Genomic DNA, 17,266 nt, shown 5'->3' with positions numbered 1-17,266 from the left:
AGCAGCTGCGACAAGATGACGCGCTGCTCCTTGAGGAGGACCGTCTTCAGGCCTCTGTACCAGCTACTCGATACCAGCAAGCTTTGTGCCTCTACCATAGCCGCAAAGTTAATGCCAGAAGTCTCGAGGAAGGCGACCTTGTTCTTCGGCGCGTTCAGTCCGCCAAGAATTCCAACAAGTTGACGCCGAAGTGGGAAGGCCCTTACCGGGTGAAACGAGTCACTAGGCCTGGCGTTGTCCGCCTTGAGACCGAAGATGGCATTCCGGTGAGCAACTCCTGGAACATTGAGCATCTTCGTAAGTTTTACCCATAAGGCGCCGTTGCCGGAACCTGTTCCGGCAACCACCTTTTGTACAAGTCTTGCCGATGTTGCATGTAATCCTTTGTACGAAGCCGGGCGCAGACCCCGTGCATAAGTAAAGCTCATGTGCTCCGCACATCTTGTCAATTTCATGCTTTCTACTATTTTTTGCATGCGTTATCTGACACTTTGTGCAGCACCTACCCCGGTAAGCGATAACGAGCCGTAAGACTCCATATCTTTATTTTCTATTCTTTCTCTTTTCTCAAAGAAAGGAAGGTTCCCTCGCCCACAAGTTTGCCGGGGGGAAAGGAGAAGATAATGGTGTGGACCAAGCGCCGTTCGAGGAAGTTTCGCCTTGCCGGGAAGCAAACGACAGAAAAGCTAAGTTGCCAAAGTTTGAGCAATCAGTTTTTAAAATTTTGAAGTTATCTTCCTCGAACGACCGTGCTTTGTATGGAAAACCTGTGCCCGGAGGAACCAACTCGTAGCTAGTTGCGCCCTTACTTTGTTTCGAGTCCGCTCAACAATTTAAGTGAGCTGCGACTAGTTGCGACAAGGTTTCTTGTCGGTAGCGGCACCGCCAGCAGGCTGCTGACGTCCCGCACTCAGCGCTCGCGGCTAAGGTGCCTGCACCGACAAGTTCCCTAAAAGCGTAGGGCAAAAACATACAAAGGAAGGAATCAAGAAAAGGAAATAACATAGCAAATCTCTACCCAAAATAGAGTTATATTACAAGATAACTTGTCGCAGCTCTAACAGATTGTTCTCGCGATATGACCAGCAGCAACAAAGAAAAAACATTGTGGGTGGCCTAATCTACGCGATCGCCCTCAACCCTCTTGATCCCGCTCACCTTGTCCACAATGGGTGCGACAAGGGCCCGGAGCGCTTCCAGATCAGCATCCGGTGGCAAGGACCTGAGGACGTTGGTGAGGTTGAGGCCTGGGTTGCGGAAGGCCACCTTCACCAGCACATTCTGAAGAGCTCCTGCGCAGATCTTGCGCGACTCGTCGGCCAGCTGCTTTGGGATCTTCTCCCGGAGTCGCTGGAGGGCCGTCGCCACGCCTTTGAAGAACAAGCTGAGCTTGGCGCTGGGTTGGAGGTGCTCATCGGAGGAGTACCCGAGATCCTCCATCCCCAGCTGCGCCAACTACCCGTCGATGGCTGCGGCAAGATCCATGAGACCCTCGGTCCAGTGCTCCACAGTCTCCCTGAAAGCGTCGTGGGCGGCAGCAGCATTCGCCAGCAGCGCCTCGCCGGCCTTAATCTTCTCCTTCAAGGCCACCTCCTGCTCCCTGGTGCCGTCCAGCGTATTGGTCAAGGTGGCCAGCTTCAACTCAAGATTGGCGTTGGAGTCCTTGGCGGCGCTAAGCTCTTTGCTCCTCTCAGCGAGACAACCCTGCAGCTCGCCATGAGCGGCGGCGTCCTTCTCGCGCTCACGCTTGAGCGCGGCAAGCTTCTCGCTGCTCGCCTTGAGATCGGCCTCCAGCTGCGCCATCTTCGTCTCCAGCTCCTTCTTGGCGGCCTCGGCAGCTGCGGCAGCATCCTTTGCTTCCTTGAGAGCCCCGCCAATTGCTTGCTCGCGCGCAGCAAGCTCCCCCTCGTGGCTGTCAAGGTTGACCTTGCGCTGCGCCAACTCGCCTTCCTGCGTAGACAGCTTCTCGGCAGCGAGCCGCTGTTGCTCTTCAACTTCAGCCTTCGCGAGGAGGAAAGCTTTCCGCTCCTCGGCGATTTTCTCCCGCTCCTCTGCCAGGGATCGGAGAGCTTCCTGCCTGAGACCCCGGAGCTCCTCCGCGCTCTTCTCGATGTCCACTCCCGCCCTCGCGACCAGCGCTTCTCGGGATTCCAGCTTGGCTTGTCGGGCGCGGTAGAGCGACAACAGCTTCCGCAACAGCCGCTCCTCCTCAGGCTCGTTGCTGCTGCTGCTTGGCGTGTCGACAAGCGTCAGCCCAGCGGAGACGAGCACCTCTCCATCCAAAATCTCTCCTTCGACCGGCGCCCTGGAGCTTGACGCCCAGGGGAGCTTGATGAAGATGCCGTCACCGGCCTTCAAATAGGCACTGGGCTGGGGCTCTTCGGAGCCTGGCGCTGCAGCAGCGGCGGAGGGATCGGCGGTCGGCGCAGCGCCTGGCGCTCCTACAGCCTCGGGGCCGTCAGTGCGATCGCCGGATCCCTCGCCAGCTTCTGCGGCCGCAGCTTTGGCGGCCTCTTCGCCGGCGGGATCATCAGCACCGGCCTCTCCTTCGGTGGCAACGGCGTCGTCGGTGTTGCTGCGTGCTTTCTCCTCGCCGGCGACCTCGGTTTCCATTGGCTCCGCGGCAGATGGATCTGACGAACGGAAAAAGGAGAAAAGTCAAGCAAAAAATCAAAAAGAAAATCGAAAGAAGAAGAACCCAAGGGAAGTTTTCAAGCAAGAGGATTACCTGTGCTAGGATCTGCGGTCATGGTCTCAACCACCGGGGGGTCGCCAGTGTTGTCCCTTGCCGGAGAACTATCCCTTGCCGGAGAATTCTCCCTTGCCGGATAACGCTCCCTTGCCGGGGAATCCTCCCTTGGCGGTGTAGTCGAAGCAGATGGCATTTCGGGAGCGGCTTCCGGGCCCTCCTGGTGAGGCTGCTCTGCTCCTACACAAACCAACAGTCAGATATCGGCAAAGAAAGAGCAACCATGCGCACCTGACAGCAGGAAGTAAACTATGTACTTACGCTGGGGGCTGCGCTGGGGGCTGCTTTGGGGAAAAGTTGTCGGGTCGGGCAAGATGGTCTCGGACACGCCCTCTGCTGTCGCAGTGGGTTCGTCGTCGATGACAATCACCGGGACCTTGGCTCTCTTCGCCGCTCTCTGGGCCAAAGTCCTAAAACGGAGTAAAGCAAATCAGATACAAGACAAAACAACAAGAATTGAAGAACTACAAGAACAACAAAGAATCTTACTCTTCTTCTTCCTCGTCGGAGCTGAGCGCGGAGAGATCGAAGTCCGGCTCGCCTTCGGTGCGACGAGGTGGAGGAGTAGGCTCCCTTGTTCGCTTGGCAGGAGCAGTAGCGGTGGACCGGGAAGACCCCGCTCCAGCTGCCGCAGCGGCGTGAGGCGCTCCCGCGGCAACAGTGCTTGCCGCGGTAGAGCGTGTCGCGCAGCACGGCGGATGTTGACTCGTCTGCCGCCCCACTACGTCCACGGCCTTGCAGAGACGCCTTCTTGGTGGAGCTGGGGGCTCCGCTTGTGGCAAGCTGTCTGAAGGTTCGGGTCCGACAAGCTCTCCCTCGCCGGGCTCGCTCGACTCGTCTTCAGGCCCGACAAGCTCTTCTTCGCTGGCAAACTCCTCTCGCTTGGCAAGGCTTGCCGCCTCCGCTGCCTCCGCCTCCTCCACGGTGAATCCAAACTCAACTACGGCAGCGGCTGCCGCCGCCTCTTCCAGCCTAGTGGCGCTACATCTCCGCGTCGGTGGTGTCACGAGTAAGGCTCTTCTGCTCGTCGGAGCGGACCGGCACTTCAACCAAGCCGTCAAAGAACTCCTGCACGACAGCGTCTGCCGGCTCTTGCCAAGTTGGGACAATTCCATGCGAGTCGCACAGCGGCATCATTGCATGGATGCGGTCGAGCGAGAAGTTGTTGCACAACGGAACAACACCCCTCGGCAACATGAATGGATGTTGAGGATCGCGCTTGAACAGTTCCAGGAGTATCGCGTCCAGCTCCAGGACAGTGAAGTTGAAGTTGAGGCCCGGGCGCAGCCTCATGATATCCGCCGAGTTCTGGAACTCCCAGGCGGGTCTCCTCCTCTCTTGCAGGGGGGCGATGCGGCGGCGAAGAAATTCTGCGCCAACAGCGCCTACGGTGAGCCCGGCAAGCCTGAGGCGAAGGATCCGGGTGACGGCAATCTTCAGCCTATCGTCTTCCGGGGCCACGTTGCTCCAATCGTTGCCACGCGCTATTGGGGCTTGTCGCAGGGCGATAAATGGCTGCGGGTTCTCCTCGACAATCCAGCACCACTCTGCTCTCCATTCCTCCCACTTGCTGCGGAGCTCTCCCTCCAGATAAGCTTCCTTCTTGCCAACTCTCGAAATCCAAGCGATTCCACCGGATAAAGGCTCCCCTCTCTCAACTCGGGGCATAAAGAAGTGGCAAAAAAGAGCTACGTTTGGGTGGACTCCGACAAAGTTTTTGCAGAGATGTGCGAAAACTGCCATGGTCAGAACGACATTGGGGGTGAAGTCAAGGAGGCGGAACCTGTAGGTGTTCATGATGTCACAGAAAAATTCAGAGAAGGGCGGGCAGAGCCCGCAGTAGAAGAACAACGCGAAGAAAGGGTACCCATTCGGAGCCAGTTCCGAAGCGGTAGCCGGGAGTACCTTCGTGCGCAGATGCGCTCACGTCTCCGTCGACCAGAAGAGGTAGTAGTACTCCCTCAGCTCCTTCGCGGCAAGCTGGGGGGGGGGGAGATGGCCAGCTCCTTTCGCAGCGCCGCGAGCCGCTGCGCCTCGGCTGACTTCACGCCCTTCCCCTTGTCGGCTTTCGGAGCCATGGCTGAGGTGGTGGGGGAGATCGACGGCGTTGGTGGTGCCGGTGGCAATGGGGGGCGGCGCGCTGCTCTCTTTCGGCTTTGAGAAGAAGGGGGGGAGCGGCGGAGATTTCCGAGATTGGAGTAGCAACCGGCGAGATGGGCGAACTGCCCCTGTTTCCCCTGCTTATAAAGAGAGAGGGGGCGGACATTCCGCCTTTCCGAATAAAGAAACCACCCATGATCTCTCCCACGACGCCGCATTCGACGCGTGCCATTGGGGGAGGGCGCGGTGGATACGGAGTAAGATACGGCGTAACCCAGGCCGCGCATGCCCGTGCCCTGTTTTGGGCTTGGCCCAACAACGCTCGGCACCGTGTGTGGCCCAGGCCCGGGGCTCCTGTCGGTGTACTAGAGTAGGGGTACCCTAGTATCCCGAACTTGTGCACGGGCAGTTGTAGCACCCCGCGGCAAGGCTTGCTGGGCGACCGCCAAGGTCCTCCGTGGTTCCTTTGGAGCTGTTCAAGAACAAAGTATTCAAGCCAAGGAGACAAGGCCCCGGCAAGAGGAGCTTGCCGGGAAGGCCAACCAAGGCATCTCAAGGAACTTGCCGCGACGCGCCGCGCGTCCCGGCGAGGCCCGGTGAGCGACAAGCTTCCGGACGCGACAAGATAACGACCGCGGCAAGGCGCTTGCCGCGACAAGTTACCACTCTGTACCCGCGCTCCAGCACATCCACCAACGTGTTGCCCTGGGGCCTTTCCAGGCGCGCGTGGCGAGAGTCTGTGCAGCCAACGGTGCGAGGTGGCAAGCGACGCTAACAGGATAGCCATCGTGGCGAGCGGTGGCGTCCCTGACGGTCCCTTTTTGCACTGTTTGGGCGACGCAGATGGGCATTTAGTGCCTTTGTCCCCTGCCGTCAGGGTTAGGTAGGATACACTGTACAGGTAGTTGTACCAACCGCAACTCCTTTTTCATTTTTACCCTTGTCTGCATTGCCACCTGTCGGTGACCCCTTGAGCATATAAAAGGAGGCCCATGCGCAACGTAGAAGAGGTTCGATTCGAAGACAAAAAACACTCACGCTCGGTCTCGTTAGCAGCTAGGGTGTAATGTAGCATTCAGCGCTCTCGAACAAGAACTCAATACACTCAGACATGCAGCAGTAGGAGTGTTATCTCTCCGGAGAGCTCCGAAGCTGGGTAAACTGCTCGTGTGCTTCGCCTCGATCCGCTCTTCGTGCGATCTCCGCCCCCCGCCGAACCGAAAGGGGCTCGGTCCGCCGGTCCCATAGGTGTTCGTGGATCAGCTTCCCCGACATATTCATGCATGCATGGGTTTCAAACATCATGATCTCTTATTCAAATATTTGAATTCAACTTTACATTGATTATGACCTCATCTAGTCTTTTACACCCACACAATCATCTTCTCTTTATAATTGTACCACTAACTTCCTCTCGTGCATGCATGCACACACACTACCACTCGGCATTATCCATCGCACACATGCAATCTTTTTCTTCAGGTCGGTCTCCCATGCATGCACACACACACACACACCTCCCCCTCTTCATCGTATTGGGCATTCTTTATCTCTCACGTGCATGCGCAACGATAGATGTTCCTCTATGTGTGTGTATATATAGCTAGGTCTTTCCCAGTTTTCCACACAAACCAATCAATCTATATATGTAGTGAGGTCTCACCCTCTTTCCCACGTACACATCAATCAATCTATACCTCTCTATATAGGATCACATAGATAATACACCCACATTAATTATATATCCAACGCCCCCCTCTCATCATCCGTGCCTTCCGCTTCATCTCTTAGACGTACGCACAGTGGCGAAGATAGGGGGCAGTAAGGGTCCTGCCCACTAACATCACTATATATTGAGGCTAATATGAATGTGATCAGTAGATCAATTGCTGGTAAAATGGTTTAAGTTGATGAATTGGCCCTCCTTGTAAAGGATTATCAATGCTTGGCCCCCTAGCTCATTTATTTTTCATGGCTCCGCCACTGCGCGCAACAGCGCACGTTCTCGCACCCTCTCTTTAAATATCGATCTTGCACTTGTGCACTCCTTCATAGTCTCCCTCCACTTGGCCCCTCGCACCATCTTCTAGTTCCCCCACCGGGTTTTGCCACATGTACAATCTAGCAGACTCCATGGTTGAACTTAAGCATAATGCACAAACCTCAAAACACAAGTGCTTCTCCTTTGTTCTAGAATCTTCCGTATCATAACTGCCCAAACTTTTTTCTAGTTGAATTGCCAATATTTGTTTTTACTTTATGCTTTACAACGCACAATTCCATGAATCATAAAATAGATTAAGGCCTTCTTTGATTCAAAGGATTCTCAAAGGAATTTTGGAGGATTCTAATCCTTAGGAATTTTTCCTATCTTGGTTGTTTGATTCGTAGGATTGTAAACCATAGGAATTTTTCCATAGGATTCATTTGCACTAGATTTCATAGGAAACTTTCCATCCACTCAATCCTCTTTGAAAGAAGCCTACATTTCTTTCTATGCACAATCAAACACTCGTATAATCCTGTAGGATTCAAGACAACATTCCACTCTAATCCCATGTTTTTCCTATTCCCGCATTTTGGAGATCCTACGAATCAAAAGAGGCCCTAACTTTTTTATAAAAACTAATTGATTTTGAATGAGATGAACTATAAGAATTAAACGAACTTCTACATCATGCATATATGACTCAAAGCTTACATGCTATAGTGTGGTATTTATTCATAATTTGGTTGCCAAATCTGATGCGTGCAATGCACGTGTACCTTACTAGTACTTCTAATATGTGCAAAACACGTAAATTATAATTCCAATGGCACGCTACACAGTGTCTCTCTTTTAGTTCATGAAGCCATGTGGCACATGTGGAGGCGTTGTCACGACCTCCTTGTGTGGATTGATCACAGTGACGTGCTGCTGGTTCCAGAAGAATGTACTCGTCCTCTCTCAGGCACACTGGTAGTACATGCACGAAGCAAAGATGTGCACGCACACACACGCGGGTAAACAGTGGGACGCATTTTTGTACGAAGATCCACCCCATGTGATAATTCGACGCGTGTAAAGTCCTTCACTTCATTGATGGTCAATTAATATAGCGCATGCACATTGAGTGGACATGAGGGAGGAAGTAGTTGAGAAAGACATTACTACGCCATTGCGTGCATGCGAGTAGTTAAATTATGGGTTGCTACTTCCATTGGTCTCCTTCGTATTTTCTGCTAATTTTTTACCATATTTTTAAGTACTAACATAATATTTATGCATGTCATGAAAAGTGGCACAAAAAAGGGGGCCAATAAACCAGGATGCAGGCAGCATGATCATATTTTGTCAGGGCTAATGTTGGTGGACTTTGTATTTAAATATGGACAGAGTGGAGTAGTAGTACTATCTTTATCTTAGCCTCGTAGGGCTCTCCCAGCGCCTAGGATCGCCTTCCCGCCTCGCCCACTGGATCCCTCCATGGAGGATTTCCGCCATGGATAATCCCTTAGACCCCAGGATCTTGCGGGCTGCCCTCTTGCTGTGGCCCGCAGCACTGGCGCCTTTGAGCGAAACCCACATGTGTTTTAGAGGGAATCCATTGCTCTGGAATAACAGATCGGTGGCACAGGAGGACATGTCAGGGCTGCGTTTCAGGTGGTGGGCAGCAAGGGCAAATCAGATCGAGGAAGCATCACATCAATTGGAGAGAAGTTCGAAGGAGCTACGCCTGGTGCAGCACAAGGCAGAGGCGCAAGTCGATCTCATTGGAGAGATGCTGAGGGATATCAACATCTGGCAGCGTCGCGTTGATTTCGAGCTAGGGCTAATGACAGAGATCATATTCACGGAGTCAACTGCGGAGGAAAGAACGCACATGCCTGTGGAATGGCATGAGCAGCCGGTGCAACTGTTCAAATGGGCGGTAGGAGAAGCCAAATCGCGGGACTAGCTGCGGCGGCGCTACTGGGCATGCATCGTAGGCGAGGTGAGCTGCCCTCCTTCCCCGCCGGTGATGCAGTGACCTACTCGGTTTCTACTGCAGTGAACTTGCGGCACCATGGCGGTTTGCAACCGTGACAATCACTCCATCTATGTATTGTATTCCTGTGAAAATACTTGGTCGTTTGGAAAAATATGGTAATTGATTTATCACTAGTTTTTGAATGCTTGGTTGTGACAATCACCAGAAGCCACAACCAGAAATCTCCATTGTTTAATACTTACAGTCGGTCACACCAATAGACGGTTGGTCGGACCCCCGACATGCATCGTCTTGGTCTTACATGTATGACTAGTTACTCACTGACTTCTGCTACTGTATTTGAGTAGTAGTACTTGAAATTTGTTTTCCAGAAACTCATCGAAGCCGTTTCGGGCCTCGAAACCAAAACCATCAATTAATCTTTAGCTTGTTTCCATCACATTCCAAACTGTATAGTATAATTATAAGTGCAAACCTGCTCACACCTAGTAGTACGTATCAAACCTGAACATGTTCCCACTATGCAGGTTTTAGTACTAGTGCTAGTACTAGGTTATAAAAAGGGGAACTAGTACCTAGCCAAAAATCACTCTACCTCTTCCTCCTCATAAGTCTTTCTTGTTCCTCCGTCCTTGCCATGGCCGGTGTGCAGAGCTCTAGGTCGAGAACTACTCATAACAAGGGAGCGGCAACCAAGGCCGCGGAAAAAAAGAGGGCTCGCCGCCTGGCAGAGACAGGAGAGGGCTCCCAGGAGTGCCCTAGTCGCAGAGGTGAGGGCTCCTAGGAGATACCTAGTCACGGAGGCGAGGGCTCGCAGGAGCGCCCTAGCCGCAGAGGAGAACGTGCTGAGCTGGCGGCACTGGAGTCGTTACCTCTCGACGACATTCCCGATCATCTCAATAAGCACGAGGAGTTCATCGACGGCTTGGTGGAGCTGCTGAAAGAGAGCCTCGACGACATGCCCGCTGAGCTCAATGAGCAGGGGGAGTTGATCGCCGGCTTGGTGATGCTGCTGAAGAAGAGCATTGTGTCGGATAAGAAGGCGACCGACAAAATCATGCAACTTCAGGAGGACAAGGCGAAGCTCTGCCACGAGCTCGACTTGCTGAAGGAGGAGAACGCCGGCTGGAAGAAGCTACATGAGAAGAGTAGTTCCTCGATGAAGATGCTGCAGGCCCTCATCATGGAACAGAAGGAGGAGTTGGCAAAGCTCCGCATCGAGCACCCGGTTGCTGTCAAGGTACATAATGCGGTCATGGAACGGATGATGAAGGCTCGCGTCGAGAAATCCCACATCATGGATAAAATGAAGAAGATGTCGGAGGAGACGGGCAAGGAGATGGAGGTCGTGGAGGCGATGAAGAAGGAGTAACGACTCCGCGGCCAGCAACCCCTCATGTACTAGTAGAGAGCAGCGCCCTAGACTTGTGTGTGTGTCTTCCTTCTTTTTTTGGGGTGATAATCTTCCTTCTTCTTTTGCTACTGTGTTTCTTCTTTTGCTTCAGATGTTTAACTGCACGTGTCACATTCTCTACGAGGCATGAATAGAACAATGCTAACGAGGAGCGGCACTGTGGGATCGATGACTAGCAAATTAGATCATTTTTATCGCCATATCGCACTAGGCTGCTCGTGCTCCTCCATCGTACTAGTACTCCAGTGGAAAACTTGAGTATACTGCACGGTTCTTTGCTCCTCCTCAGGTCATCGGCTACATTTATACGAGCAACCAAATCACAGGGCCCCGCCTTCCAGCAGTAATGAGCCGTCAAATCACGAAGGCCCTCTCCTCTCATGAAACCGACCAGGCGAGACTGCCCCGCCCTCTAGCCTTTTGAATGTATACTTTTGTACAGTAGTAGTATCAATGAATTGCGCCATGGAGCAAAACTAACAAGATGAAATTAAAGAAAAAAGGTGGTACATATAGAGAGCGCTCGCCGCCAAATTATGCACATAGTACGATTAAAAAAGCTAGTACATGCTTAGATGGGGTGCTGAATTCTATTAAAGAAATTAGCATACCTATTTAATTCTTGGGTTTTTATTATTTACGCCACTAGTTGTGTCTCACTACACAGTTTTGCCATTAGAAGTTATAACTACTCAAAAATGCCATCGATCTGTGAGATGCTTGCGCAAAAAATGCAATTAGATATCTAAAAAATGCCATCGTTTCATTAGATGTTTGCTCAAAAATGCCATTAGACATTGTTATTTTCACGTCAAACCTGTTGACCACGTTATATGACAAAAAAGCCTAGACTCACATGTCGATAGTGTGGCCCCGCTTGTTAGGAGTAACCAAGCGAATAATTTTATAGGAAAATAAGAACGCCGTTGGGATCAAGTAGGCCCCACACTTTATTATATTGTAGTGAGATAGAGGGAGAGCTGGCATGTAGGTCCATATGTATTTACTATGTCATTATAACAGGGCAAAAGAGATTTGAGTCACAATAATGGTGTCCGGTGCAACACACCTCTCAAATAAAACTAATCACCATGAAATTCTTTGATAACTAAACTGCTGGCTATATGATGTTGGCCATATATATTGTATGTATATAATGTGAAGAAACGAGTGGTAGTACTACCAACTACAAGATGAACTATAAGAAATACTAGTATGTATGTACTGAAGAGTTAAAGTAACGGGAAGGAACATAACATAGTTCTGCTGGGGGCTCAGGACAACACACTCCTCAAATAAATTGAAGCACCCTGAAATTAAAGTAAGCAACTAATCGGTAGACACTGCATTACAACCACCATGAGCAATGACACTGCCACTTACTCGGACTCCTCGTCCACGTGCTCGACTTCGTCCTTGTCCCTCTTTCTCTTGGCCGATACTTCTTTGCTTGAACCACAAACTTGGCTCTCGCTCTTCATCCAACCCTTGTAGATATTGAAACAAAGGTAGGCATCCATTGCAGCGTAATTGATGTGCTCTCTATCTAGTACATTCCACTCCCATGCACGATGAAACTTGTACGGAGGTTTCGTCAGTTTACCGTACGTAGGATCAACCATGGCTGCTGCCAGGGTCAGCATTGAAGGCTAATGGGAGGACACCAGAACATTCCAATGGAGGTCAAAGGGCTGGCCTACAACGAGGCCTATCCGACCCAGGACTTTGTTGTCATTCATAAAGTCTACAGAAACAAAATTGACTAGGCCGCCCGGGAGGAAGTTCTTAAATTCCTCGCACTCAACGTCGGCATGGCATATGTGGTAGACCAAGCACAAGTTATGCATGCAAACCTGGATCACGGCGGGATTCTTCTTCTCTTCCTCCTTTAGATTCTTCTCTTTTCCCAGGACTGTGGTGTACTCAACATCTAGACCAGCCCCACTCCACCTTTCAGTTTTCGAACATGCATCTGAAGCGAGCAAGGCATCCTTTCACCATCGCTGAAGAATTGGTGTAGATGACGTCGAACTCATCACCGGTGATGGTTCTAACCTTTTACTCACCGCCGATCATGGAGATTTGGGAGGCCACAGATTTGGGAGGAGGGTTAGGATTAGTGGAACTGCTGTAATGTGAAAGGACGAGGCGACTAGGAGTTAACTGCCATAATGTTAAAGGACGGTCGGGGACGAGTAGGAGCGAACTGCTAGCGGTTTTTTGGTCGTAAAAATGCTGAGTGGGGCGTGCGAACGGCAGGGCTTCCATGCTCCCGTGATACGGGCTTCCGAAAGCCCTTGGATCTGAGATCAAATGGTTGCATGGCGTGATTCTAGACCTATGGGTGAATATCATATCCTGGAGGGTTATTCTGCAAATTTTCAGCAACTTAGCATGTGACTGTTTGATCTCAGATCCAAGGGCTGTCAGCAACCCATATCATGGTCGTGCCTACCACGACCGTCGCCTCGCTCGCGCGGTCGCGCCCTTGGAGATTTCAGACGGCTATAAATGAGCATTTTTTGGCCTACTTCGCATGCATGAAACTACTTCCTCTGTCCAGGTGCGTTAGGTTATCTGATGCATGAAACTACTTCCTTCATACATAGTCATCACTTAGTCACTCATACAACAAGGTTAGCTGTAAGGTTGGCTATAAGAGTATTTTTTTTACTTCTCTCTATCTCTTTCTTCGTACTCCATCTGTTTCAGTTTACAAGTCCTGCGTGTATACCTAGATTGTCAATTTTATCACCGTAATATAAACTATATAACACAAAATATACCATTTGAAAATAGAACATCTGAAATTTATAGTAATGTTTTTTGTAATACTATATATGACTTCTATTAGGTTGGTCAAATTGACGACCTAGTTGTATGCGCACGCCTTGTAAACTGAGAGAGAGGGAGTAGTATTTTTTGTGTTTGCCAAAAGGAGTATACAATACTTGGCACCTGTATACCATGGATGTGGTCAGGAATCGGGAGACTCATGCCGGTCGTAGCGTCATGGAGCAAAGCCTTAAGAAAACTCGTGGTCAAATCACACATCCCCACCTGTCTAGCATTAACTCGTGGTCAAATCACACAGCCCAACGTTTGCAGTAGCCTACTCCCTCATCTTCTCGCCTCTCTGTCAAACCGACTAGGAGGAACTGCCCTGCCTACCACGCGGGAAAAGCCCCGCCCTCGACTTTTAAATATAATTTTGTATCCATGGATTGCACCATGGAGCAAAGCCTTAAGAAAACATTGGTACACATGTATACAACACGCCCGTCGCGTTCACTTCGTAGTCCAGACGGTCGGTTGGTCTAGCACGCCGCTCTCCGATAATATAATTTTGTATCCATGTTATATGTTGCAAAAAAAATATAATTTGAAAGTACATTCAGATACGAACCAAGCGATACAATTTTTTGTGACATGCATTCACATTTTGCTTCAAATACAGTACCTGGTCAAACTTTGACCCAAAATACGCAAAACAAAGAAATACTTCCAAGACCAGCGCCACTCCTCTCTTCTTAAACCACCGCCGCTCCTCTCCTGTTGCAATCCAAATCCAGCGCCACTCCTCTCCTCTTGCATTTCAAAACCACCGCCACTCCTCTCCTGCTCCAATCGAAAACTGGCGCCGCCCTTCTCCTCTTCCATTTCAAAACCACCGCCGCTCCTCTCCCGTTCTAGTCTAAAACCAGCACCTCTCCTCTCCTCTTCCATTCAAAAACCACCGGCAGCGAGTGAAGGTGCTGTGGAGAATTAGATCGATGGAGGAGTACAACCGATACGCGTGCCTTGCAGGTGGTGACACTATGAAGCTAGGATGTTGGAGATACAGTCTTGGTTTGACAACCCGGAGCAATTAGCGGTGACGGCGAAAGCGATGGCCAAATATCTGGAAATAAGCGAAAAGGAGGCGATACACGGGCAGGGAGTCATGCTGGAGTCCATAGAGTTGTTCCTCTGGCCATGGAGCAAACAGATTCACCAGATCCGATCGTGAGGCTGCGGTGGTGGGAGTATCGATCGAAGATGGAGCATCCACCCGAGATTGAAGGATCGAACATCTACACGGTGCCATTTGTGAGTGTGCCGCGGCAGAGCGAGCCGATGGAGTCTTCGTCGACCGAACCCAACTGCAAGAGGAGAAATACAGTTGGCGTGACGATGCTTCCCCGCCATCCTATCCCTCGCTGTTCACCTCGTCCCACGGGGTAGCTGTCTGCCCCCAAATAGTCTGAGGAGGAGCTTAGGGTTGTCAGTATTTGTAGGTTATGTTTTGTCTTTCAGATTTGAGAGTACTTTCAGATATGAATGTCTTTTGAATTTCAGATTTATAGTATTGAGCATATGAAGTATTTTATGAATTCTATAGATCTATCTTTAGCACTTAAAGAAATGTACTTTCATATAGAAGTGCAGACAATGTGATTCTCAGAGAAGAAACTACAAGTTTGAGTTTTAGATAAGCAACTGCAAGTTTCAGAGGCAAAGCATGTATATTAACACGCACTTTTCAAACAGGGATAACATCATGTTGGATGTTTTACTCATGGTCGAAAATGGAACTACTAGCTATTTAACATCATGCTGATCAACATTCATGCATAGCACATCTTCATATGATGCACAGTCAAAAAGATATGTTATTTTCAAAATGCCCACACAATGTCGAGCGTGTGAAAAATATAGAAAACCAGGGATGAAGTTTTGGCAAGTGTTGGACGTGGTGTGCGTAGATGACAATGGGGACCCACATTTCAAGAATGGCAGAGCCAAAAAATAGTCCGGCAGGTTGTGAATTGTCAGGAGGAGCTTAGGGTTGTCAGTATTTGGAGGTTCTGAATTGTGTTTTGTGTTGTCTATTTTGAGAGTACTTTCAGATATGAATGTCTTTTGAATGTCAGATTTGCAGTATTGAGCATATGAAGTATTTTATGAATTCTAGAGATCTATTCTTAGCACTGAAAAATGTAGTTTCATATAAAAGTGCAGACACTATGATTCTCAGAGAAGAAACTGCAAGTTTCAGTTTCGGATAAGAAGCAACAAGTTTTAGAGGCAGAGCATCTATATTAACATGCCCTTTTCAAATAGGGATACCATCATGTTGGAAGTTTTATTCATGATCGAAAATGGAACTACCAGCCAGTTAACATCATGCTTGTCAGCATTCATGCATAGCACATCTTCATATGATGCACAGTCTAAAAGATATGCTATTTTCGAAATTCCCATATAATGTCGAGTGTGTGAAAAATAGAGAAAAATAGGGACGAAGTTTTGGCAAGTGTTGGAAGTGGTGTGAGAAGATGACAATGGGGACCCACATGTGAAGATTGGCAGAGGCAAAAAAATTTGGAGATATTTTCACTGCATCAGGTGGAATCGAACCCGGGCGGAACAGCGGTCGTGTAGTGTCACTTGGCCACTGGGCTAGTTCAGTTGTTTCGGTAGAGGTAAGGCACAACATGTACCATTACTGTAGCATGTCTTCCCAGGCTCCGGTGGTTCGTTATCGTCCTCTGACTTTGTGCACTCGCCGCGGCACCGCTGTCTGCCGTTGTGAACATGCTAAACAAATGAGAGGAATCTGGAGAGGACTATATGTGGAGAGGCGGACAGTTGAGACCCACCAGGTCTATGGCCGTATGCAAGCAAGTGCCTCATTGAAAAAATACTTCCTCCTAATGCTATACTGACGTAGATCCCACGGGTTTGTGAACATAGTTTTTTTTGAGGTGCTTCAATGTAGTTACTAAAGGAGATAAATTTACAACGAAGCCGGGGAGCTGGCAGGTATCATTTATTATTAGTGGGCCAGCAAGTATCAGCTGGGTTGTGGGCTGCCCCATCTAGGCTTTCTTTTCTAAGGTGCGCAACCCACAACATGCCGATTTGTATTTTCTTGAGGGCCGTCATGTATGGATGGGCTTATGGACCTCCCATCCTAGGTTTTATTTTTCCTGAAACATCCGCAGCCCAACTTATGTATTTTTTGAAGAAAACGTAGAGGTCTATTTTATTTTTCTATATAAGAATAGGAACACCAGGTCCAACTTATGTTTCGCCTCTAACTATATTATATATATTTATATTATTTTATATGTTATTATATATTATTGTTATTGTCATCATACATCTAACATATACTTATATATATATATATATATATATATATATATATATATATATATATATAAGAAGACAATATCCCGCGTCTTATTAACTTATAAAAATAATTTTTTAACAACAAAATCCTAGATTTTTTTACATTAAGGCAACGAAAATCCTGGTGATTGTGTACAAAAGCTTCCTAACATTTAAGGACCAATGTAATAATAAAGCACTTATTATTTAAATATATTTAATAAAAAATGCTCAGCCCCTGTTTATTTTTTGATAATATTGCTGCGCCCAACCCAACATTATAATTAGAACCAGCCCAGCAAAATTGTGTATTCGAGAAAGTGCAAATGGGATGTAATTTTTTAGGAAAAAAATAAATGGGCTGCATGGACGCTACAATATTTATTCAGCTAGCCTAGCAAATTCATGTATTTCGAGAAAGTGAAAATGGGTTCTAGTTTAAAAAAATGAGCCGCATGGACGGTACATTATTTGTTCACCCAACCCAGCAAATGGATTGTAATTCTAGAAAAAAGATCAAATGAACTGTAAATTATGAAAAAATGAGTTGAATATGTGCCACATTTTTGGAGGCTGAAATGTGGGCCAATAGGTCGAAGCCAATGCAAGTCGTTGTCAACTTAGTCAACAAATGATTCTGACATCGACAGTCGTTGGATTTACATCCAACAACCGGCATCCATCTTCAATCTCTCGTCTTCTTCCTCCAGCGCTGTCGGGACCACCTACTCCCGCCTCCTGCTGCCAGCAGCTCTGCTTAGCACGCTTTAGTTTGAAGCGCTACCCCACCACCGGCCAGGCCATCCCTCTACCCCTCCACACCTCCTGTTCTTCTCCATCGACTGCCGCACCAGAACAAGTTAACCCTCGTACACC

Source organism: Triticum dicoccoides, chromosome 7B (assembly GCF_002162155.2).
Source record: "Triticum dicoccoides isolate Atlit2015 ecotype Zavitan chromosome 7B, WEW_v2.0, whole genome shotgun sequence".
Taxonomy (NCBI): Eukaryota; Viridiplantae; Streptophyta; class Magnoliopsida; order Poales; family Poaceae; genus Triticum; species Triticum dicoccoides.
This window is presented reverse-complemented; position numbering follows the sequence as displayed.